We start from the raw sequence: 9,788 nt of genomic DNA, 5'->3' as shown, positions 1-9,788 counted from the left end.
ACAACTAACACAATGTAGATTTCTGTATTAAATTAGAAATTAATAAAGCATAGGTGTGTATTGAGTATCTTGCAACAGGAGGCAGCTACTTATATTTTTACTCCTCCTTTCAGTGCGTACATATGCATATATCTGGCAAATTCTAGCATTATGAGAAGACTGTAAAAGCTCGTCTGTCCTTTTTGCATACAATAGCTAAATACAAGAGGAAAAGACCTTCAATCTGCTGCTGTTTTTAAGAATGTATTTTGAAAGCTGTTTATGATCTTTCACATTTTTATATATATAATGAAAGGGTGTGTTAATCATTCTCATGTAGATCTTGGCAGCTGCCAGTTAAGTAGGGGGAAGGGGTAAGGAGAGCAAAAATGAGATATGAGCTAGCAAGCTTGTAACTGTAAATCCTTCTTTATGCTGAGCATTATCAAAACGTTCCCCATGACTGCCCAAGCACTCTGTTCAACAGAAACCTCATTCCAGGAGCCATGGGGCTGGAGGATGTGCAGCCCTGTCTGATGATCTAAGACCTCTCACTTTCCTTCTCTCTCTTCTTTTTTCTTTCTTTTTCTTTTTTTTTGTCTTCCTTCCCCTCGCTGTTCTAAAGTTTTGAAAAGGATGTTGTGTCTGCTTTCCAAATAAACTTTCCAGGAGAGTTCCACTGGATCTGTTTTTTTTTTTTTTTTTTTTTTTTGAAGGCATCTTTTCCAAAAGTGAGTTGGGTAGCTGTAAAGCTGCCTCTCTTGTTTTCTGGCTCCTAGTTATTTGATGCTTGCCACTGCATGGTTTGTCCCTCTTGTTGAGATCCCTTCTGATCACAGTTGCTGAATTCAGTCTCCTAATTTAATATGCATCACTTTGGTAATTAAGTTTGATCTTAAAATGTCTTTGTTTTCAGAAACTAAGGGAATACATGGAAAAGACAATTTTCTTTTGTTATTGTTTTTCTCAACGGATGCCACTTCTCTCGCCCTCCCACCTGGTCCCTAGATGTATTGTGCACTCATGGTCTTCTTCATGAACTTGAAAGGGAATCTCCGTGGGGGTAACCTAAACCGGACAAGCTGGACAGCTGGGCAGTGGCAGGCAGGTCTGTCTGGGCTCCCCACGTTGCAAGGGGAAACTGCAGTGCTTGGTTCAACAGCCACCAGCCAGCTCCAGCTTCCCCCTGCCTTCCCTCCTGGGTTCTTCTGTGAACCTACAGGTCTTTGGGTTTGATCTGTTACTGCTGCTGGTTGTGAAATCGCACAGTTGGAGTGCAGAGTATTTTACTTAACTTCATAAAAAATTTCTCCTTTTTCTATTAATGAAAGATTTTCACTGAAGGGCCTTCAAATTTGAAGGCTTAGAGTTAAACAAAAACATTTAGGAGTTTTATTAAAAATTTAGCATTACTAATCCTTTGTAAGTCTGCCATATTTTTTTTTAAATGTTACCAGTTGCTATGTGTAACTGTTGCTTTCAGTTGTGCATATATGTCATGTTTTGTCCTGCATGGGTTTATTTATATAATACAGAAACTACCATGTAATGTTTAGCTGCTACATTAATATTATAGGAATGCCAGGTGTACAAGTATATGCACAAGTGGTTTAAAAAGAAAATTGGTACTTCTTGGCCCAGGCTGCTTTTTCTAAAGCATAGTTAGCAGGAAGGAACATTGTTCTGCCTGGGCTGGAGTAATGTCCAAACAGCAGATCTGTCTCTCTTGCGACCATCTCTAAATACTTGCCAACTTCAAATGGTAGTTTGGTGGAGAGCTGATGATGATCTTACAACAAATTTGCATACTAATAGCTTGGTGCTTGTGTGTCTTTTCTTGAGGAAGGATTATCTGGGGTGAGCAGGTCCAAGACCCAGACCGGTACTTTCTATGTGAGAATGACCTCACAAGAGTTGCAGATTGGGAGGAATGGGAAGGGCTCAGGCCATGCTGGTGAGGAGCATCCACCGGTGGGAACTTGTGTGTGCACAGGACTCTTCTGGCTCTGGGGTGCAATCTGGGGGTTGGAATATCACATTTGCTCGCTCCCACCTGCATCTTTGTCAGTGTCTTCATTTCAGCCACATTTGACTCAGACACAATAGGTGAAATATAAGGCAGCTATTTCTGTAAGTTTCTTCTTTTAGGGGTAACTAGGTTTTTTTGTTGTTGTTGTTGGTTGTTTTTTTTTTGCATGAGTGCAGTCTGTGTTCACTCTACTGTGAGTCCAATTTGGGAAGCTATTTAAAGGTGGGTTGAAGCCAAAATACCCAAACTAATCCCTGGGAAAGGAGGCCGCTTGCACTTAACTGGCTAAATTAGAGCAGTGTATGGAAATAGGGGTGTTTTAAAACATTTTCTCCCCTCCCCCACTGGTTACAATGAAGTCTTGTTCTAAGATCCTTCAGTAATCATAGAAATATTTTAAGAGCACTTTTGAGTCACTTGGAAGAAAGCCAGCTGTGAAGTTGTTTAGCTCCAGCCTCTAGTGTATTTGTGTTGCTACAGAACAGTCCATAAAAACTAAAGACTGAACCATAGCACATACATGAGTAATCACAGACACAGCGTGCCATGTTTAACTTATTTTCTCTTTTGCTATTCTTTGCCCATAGGTTATGGAGCCTCCATCTTTGGAGGCATTTAAAACCCAACTGGAGAATGACTTGAGCAACCTGTTGTGGGTGGGCCTGCTTTAAGCCACCACAGAGGTCCCTTTCAGTCTCAGCTATCAGCTAATTGAAATTCTCTGATTCTGCTATTCTGCTACTTATATAAATCTCTATCTATTTATATATCTATATATTTTACATACTGTGCTTTATAATACAGCCCATAGTTTGGGATACAGTTCTGAAGTTCCAATTAATTTTTATGATTCCCCCCTCTCCATCTATTTTTAGGCAGAGAATACTTGCTGAAGGATTGAGTAGCTGAATCTAGATTTTTAGCAAGCAGAGCACGTGAGATATGTTAGCTGTTTGACTGGATTTCAGGAGGGCTGTAGGAATGCTGACTGCTGTGACACTTGCACCATTACCACTTAGGAAAGGAATGCAGAGATGCCATTTCCTTCTGTCAGCGTGGGGCCTTTCACAGGCTTTATAGTTTCATTTCTTCGTTTAGGTTTTTGCAGTGATCCTACTAATCACTCTCATGTTCAGGAGTTTTGAAGCCCTCTCTGCTTCCTCCTACCTTCTATCCTTGCAAACTGCTATTTAACTCCTAGAACAGTGTGCATGAATCATGGTTACCTTTAACTTCTGTGGGGTTCTGGGGTTAGGAAAAATCCTCTATTCCAGGATTAATTGTGACTCAAGTGAGCCATGGTTAATTATTATTTTCCTGTCCTCCTGGGTTCCCAGTGGAGCTAAGTACAGTGCTGAACTGGAGGGAAACTGTACCTAGGACTCTGTCTATGGCCAGTAGAATCAGGCTTGAAGTACGTATCCTAACTGATGACTCCTCCTATCTGAATTTTGGGAGGGTTTTGGGAAGATGAGAGAGTGTCTGAGGGCCTGGATGTATGTAGACTTTGTGTCAGGGTTGTTTTTGGGAGAGTAGACTTGAACAGCAGGCTGGCTTGGAAGTTTGGAGGAAAACTTTCCCATCAAAATGTTCTGTTTCAGTCACTCATGGATATATGCTAGGGTAGGGAAAGTATAGCTTTCCCAGCAGTTTTGTGTTTGAGACAACCCATACAAGGACTTACTAATGAATCAACTTGATCTTACCCTCTATGTGGAAGGAGACAAGAAAGAGAAACATCTCTAAAGATTCCTTCTTGCCTGCTCGTTTGACTTAGGAAAGAAGCAGAAATGAAACAAGAGGAGTACAGTAAGAAATGTGGTGACAGAGAGCTGCTAATATCTGCAGACACATCTGCACAGAATGAAAGCTGTGGATTTACACTAGCTACTATACTGGTTTGTAGCTGGTGCTAATCTAGCCTGTGTGGCCAAGTGCCCTAAAATATAAATGAGTTATTGGGACTGAAGCAAATGGACCCTTTTAATGTGACATAAAGCCTGTTAACATCAAAATTGGTCTTATGTTCCCTCTGACCTCTCCATTGTTAGGATTTGCAGGGAGCATAGTAAGGCATTCATTCCTTTCATGTTCATCAGTGTGTGGGACTGCAGCTGGGGAACCTCTCTTGGAATTTGGCTCATCCAGGGAGGCTTTTGGGACTGATGAAGCCACTGCAAGGCATCTGTTCACTTTAAGGTTCTTGGCTCTGGGAATTGTGAGAACCAGCCTCAAAAAGCCTTTATTGATCTGACCCTGTGGTCTACCATGTCTTTTCTTCATCAGCCTGGTTGTGTATGCCCTTATTTTCACAACAGGCTTGTCCTGTTCTTATTCGCAATATGCCTGAAATAGCATTAAGGTTGACACTGTATTTCTATGTGTACTTCACAAGGCATGTATTTTCTCATCTTATTATCATTGTTCTCTGGCAAAGGTCATCTCCATAGAAAGTGATTAATTTTATGAAAGTATTTCTCTTGCCCTGGGCTCCTGTATTTGCTGTGTAGTACCATGCTGTGTTAGTCATGTGTTAGCTTTATCTCCCTGCACATAATATTAGGCTTTGTGTGAAGAATGTGGCCTTAATCTTCAGTGGGCACTGAGGAGGAATAGACCCTCTGCAAGATGTGGGGTTTATGCAGATCTCAGTCTTGTTCCACGCCTCTTGGTTCAGTGAGGCTCTAAAGCTAGGTTTTACTTGTATAAGAATGCCAGAGCTATCAAGAACAGCCCAATAGAGCTCTCCAGTCACAGCCTTGAATTCTTTAACTCTTCCTCATGTCTTTTAAGATTAGTCTTAATGCTACCTTTAGAAATAGTATTGCAGCAGAATAGTTTTTCCAGCAAGTCTGATACTGATCTAGTCTGTCTTGAAAGTTCAAGACTGTAGATAATGTGCATATTTCTATTTCTCTTCCTTTATGGGGCTCTAAGAATGGAAAAGTTATGTTTGAGCAATTTGGGTAAGATCTAGAGGAAAGCTAGAATTCCTTTTACTCCATTTCTTTCATTTTTCTTTAACTTTTGAGGCCTTTGTGTGCCTGAAAATGGTATCTATTTATAATACAGCAAATCAACTTGCTCAAATTCCAGCTCTAAATATGAAATGAGCTCTTGAAGAGACAGAGAATTCTTCCTTGTAGTCTTAAAAATTAAAACTGATCTGTTTCAGTATGTCACTGAGCACAAGATGGGGCGCTTTGCTTCTCTCAGTTGTGTGTTGGGATCATAGTTTGGTTTTGAATTGATCATGCTTTAGACATTAGTCCTGTATAGATGTACCCAATGTTTCATTTGAGAATGACCAGCAAGAGCAGCGGTAGCAGTGAATGCAAAGAAGTAATATAATACGCATGGAAATGGTGAGGTGGTAGCATGCTGTTAAGCATGCCCTTAAGAAGAGCTGTGTGTTTAGTTCTGCAAGGCTGAAGAATGTAGCTTTAAAACTTATTGCAGTCTTGACTTTGCTTTTTTGCTACAGTCTCTTGCTTAGTCTTCTAAATCTGGGAAAATGTACTTTTGACTTCTTTGTCACCAGGGTAGGGCAAACGTGAATGGAGATGTGCTACAGCAGCTTATGAAGCTGAACACAAAGGTGGAGCTTAATGCACTCCACGGCACTGTAAACATTGCAGTCTATCTGCTCTGTCCCAGCTGCATCAAATACATCTTGCATATTTGGGGTCTGCTTTCCTTCCAGGCCTGCTCTCTATCTAAAGCACTACAACTTAAATGTAGTTAGATGATTTCAATCATCTGTTGGCAGTAATTTTGGCATCCATGAGCTGCAGAATTGCTTCACATTTGGTCCTGGGGAGAGTGGCAGAGCAATGAATTTCTTTTATCGGTGTGCCAAGAATGTGGTGCTTTGCTGGGGTTTATTCAGTCAGATAATATTACACAAGCACCCTGAATATGTAACTGCAAAAATGTATCCCTCATCAAAAAACAAGACCAAGCAAGTCAAAATCCTGCTGTTTGCTCCTCCAAAGTTTCTTCCAAGGTATTTCTGAGTGCAGTGCCAGGCTACTTGGTGTGGAAGGGAACTTAAATGTTTGGGGAAGAGTGCCATGGGCAAAGAATGCCATGGGCAAACAACATAGTTACTCAAGTCAGGGATTGTTCTCAAATAACCCACAGGGTTTCAAGCTAGTAAGTGCTGAAACAGAAGTTTGGTCATACACTTTCTCTTCTGTAGCTTCTGGCGCAGCTGAAAGAAGGTGAGAAATGGTCTGCTTGCATGTGTGAAAACCAGGCAAAAAGAGTAGTTCTTGCATACTGATAAGTTTAAAACAGCACAGTTCCTTGTCCTGGCTAGGATGATTTCCCTGTCCTGTGTAAAGACTTAGACTGAAATAATGTCTTGAATAGACTTGTGTCTCTGGCAGTTGCTGGTTAGCTACATTTACTTAATGTGTGCTGTTTTTAAGGACTCTTACATAGCTCTTTTGGAGGCCATGCCGTAGGGCCAAGAAGCTGGAAGCAGTCACTGTGTAAAGTGGATGAGGACAGTTGGCTGCCCACTCGTCTCTGAAGGGCAATATGGTCGCATCTCTTCTTCCCCCTCCTACTTCCTCCTGCCCTTGGTTTTATTCCTCTTGCTCAGTTTCCTCCTGAACTCCATTGCAATCTCTGCCATGCAGGTTCCCTTGATCTTATCTTTTCCTGTGGACATATGCTTTTTGCCGCCTCCTTACAAGATTGGCTTTCTCCCTTCACACTAGTAGTTCTTGTGGTTCCTCTAATCAGTCCTTTCCTGACAATTTTCTTCTCCAGCTCCCAGCTTCCTTGCTGAAGGGCCACTTTCTCTCTTCCCTGCTGCCCAGGATGCTTGTTTCCATGGCTCACCCAGCTGGGCAGCATCATCATCTCTTAGGTCTGTGGCCATCAGAAGTGCCAGGGGCTGCCAAGCACGGGTAAGAAGTGGAGGTGGGGGAGGTTTAATGTTGGGTTAAGGCCTTGTCCATGCATAGAAATGACCACTTTTCACTGAGCTTATGAAAATACAGTTGGGTTGAGTTAAAGTGTGCAGTAGGCTCCAGGATGTCCTATGCCCGCCTAAACTGGGATTATGCCAGTTTACTGTGTAAGTCAGGTGTTACTTCTGCAGCAAAATCTGTTTGAATAAGAATTTAATTTTCCTGGACCCCGTTCTGGAAGAGCATTAGGATTTCTCCTAATTAAATAACATTTGTAATGGGCTACCAAGTGGCTGTGAGCTACTGGATCTTGGCAGAGATATGGCAACCCTACACCTGAGGCATATCACACGTCGGCTCCAGCAGAGCTCTCGCTGCCCGAAGACACAGTCTGGTGCCTGGTTCACCGTGTCACCAGGGAATGGCAGTGACACTGTGGGCCGAGGTCTGTGGGGACGGCCCTCCGACCTGGGCAGATTGATAACCAGAATGGAAGAATTCAGCATCTTCCTGGTACGTGATCTCTGCCCAGACCAGTCAGGGCCCTGAGCAGAGCCATGGGTGGCCTTGGCCCTGTGTGTTCTGTGCGCCTGAGCCCCTCACAGAGGCTGCGGCTCCTCCCCGTGCCTTGTGGTGCTTTCTCTGCCCCTCAGCACCGCAGGCTCTGCTGGATGCACAGGCCGATGAAGGAGGGGTGTGTGTCTTCCTTCACAGACCATTGACTCTGCAGAGCCACAGGCTGCCCCTCGTCCTGGCGGCCGGCTGGGGACAGCCTGGAGTGGCTGTCCTGCCCCCTGCTCCGAGGTGGCTGTCCCGCTTGTACCAGCGGCCAGCTGGGGACAGCCCGGGGTGGCTCTCTGCTTCTGGCTGTGGAGCTGTTGCTGGCTGATTGAAAGCTTTGCAGGATAAAGCCTTTTCATTGCTGCCGGTGTCTGCCAACTCCTATTGCAATTAAAGGGTAATCTTTTTTAAATGGTGCTAAATTAAGGCTAAATCCCTCCCTCATGCCACATAAGAGGATGAATACTCGGTTTTCTAAAAACAGCTTATTGTTTGGGCCACTGTCCAGCCAACCCATACAACAATAGTCTGGATAATTCGGCTCTTGTGAGGACTCAAATTTTTTGGTCAGTCTGTCTGTGTAGATCATACTCAGCAATCCCTGATGGGGGGATGTGGAGAAGTAAAGGGATTATTCACCATTTCCTTGTATTGCATTTGGTTTGAAACTTGGGAGAAGTTTTTGCTCGCTGAAGTCCTTACCCTGGCTGCCATTGTGGTGGGGAGATGGCTTTCCCCGTGGCCACTGGTGCTGGGCCCGTGCTGGCAGTCGTCAGCTCCTGGCCACTGGCCGTGTCGTGTTAGCCTTGGCTGGCAGAAACCAGTCCTGGCAGCATGGGTTGGTTTTTATCAAAGCAACTGTGTGCATAAAACTGTAGCTTAAATTATTGTTGTTAGACAGAAGGCTACTGCCATCACATAAATCAGTGAGGAGGGGGTTAACTTTTGACCTCTCTTTTGGGATGCTGATCAGGATTAACGCTACAAATTTCGCCATTGGGGAAAGGAGGAGGCTGCCTTTTGATCACTCAGTAACACCAGGCTTTCATGCCTCTTTTTAGTTGAACTACTGTGTCTGCAATCAAAAGTTTATTTGCTTATAAAGATGTGGGTTCTTAAATAAGAAAATGCAATTGAGTAATGAGGAGGAAGGGAGCAGAAATTGGTGGCCAGCTCATCAGTAAATGTGCTATTTTAAAACATATCCATAAGTTTGCTTTTATTCTATGTTTTAATGCAAGTTCCTTACGGGAAAAAATTATTTGGGGAATTTTAGCGGGGTGACTCCAGCAACAGGATATGAAATCCTGCAGTATTGTAAATATTATATAAAATCCTCTATTGTTGTATAAGACTTTTTTTCTTCCTGTTCACTTATGACCAGGTATATAAATGTCTGTAATATTCCTACAAAGATCAGACAGATTGGTTAAAAGGCATAACGACCTCAGGCAGGTGATCTTGGGCAACTGAACCTTTATAGAGGTGTTTGGATTACTGGATGCAGGCGGGAACATTGCAACCAAGACAAGGAGAAGGCTGAGATATTTAATGCCTTCTTTGCCTCTGTCTTTAATAGTCAGCCCAGCTAACCCCAGGGTGTTCAGCCTCCTGAGCTGGAAGATAAAGATGGAGAGCAGAATAACACCCCCATAATCTAGGAGGAAGTATTTAATGATTTGCTTCTGCACCTGGAAACGTGTAAGTCTGTGGGGCCAGATGGGATTCACCCAAGAGTACTAAGGGAGCTGGCAGGAGAGCTCACCAAGCCTCTCTCCATCATTTATCAACAATCCTGGTCAACAGGAGGATCAACTTGATCTCCTTCTGTGACCATGTGACCCGGCTTCTCAATGTGGGGAAGGCTGTGGATGTTGTCTACCTGGACTTTGGTAAGGCATTTGACACCGTCCCCCCCAGTGTTCTCCTGGAGAAGCTGGTGAATCATGGCCTAGACAAGTGTACTCTTCACTGGGTAAAAAACTGGCTGGATGGCCGTGCCCAGCGAGTTGTGATTAATGGGGTGAAATCCAGTTGGCGGCCAGTCACCAGTGGTGTCCCTCAGGGCTCAGTTTTGGGGCTGGTCTTATTTAATATCTTTATCGATGATCTGGATGAGGGAATTGAGTGCACCCTCAGTAAGTTCACAGATGACACCAAACTAGGTGGGAGTGTTGATCTGCTTGAGGGTAGGAAGGCTCTACAGTGAGACCTGGACAGATTGGATCATTGGGCCAGGGCCAATGGGTTGAGGTTCAATAAGGCCAAGTGCCGGGTCCTGCATTTTGGTCACAACA

Source organism: Calidris pugnax, unplaced genomic scaffold (assembly GCF_001431845.1).
Source record: "Calidris pugnax isolate Ruff unplaced genomic scaffold, ASM143184v1 scaffold203, whole genome shotgun sequence".
Taxonomy (NCBI): Eukaryota; Metazoa; Chordata; class Aves; order Charadriiformes; family Scolopacidae; genus Calidris; species Calidris pugnax.
The sequence above is the reverse complement of the archived record's forward strand: the minus strand, read 5'-3'. Positions refer to the sequence as shown.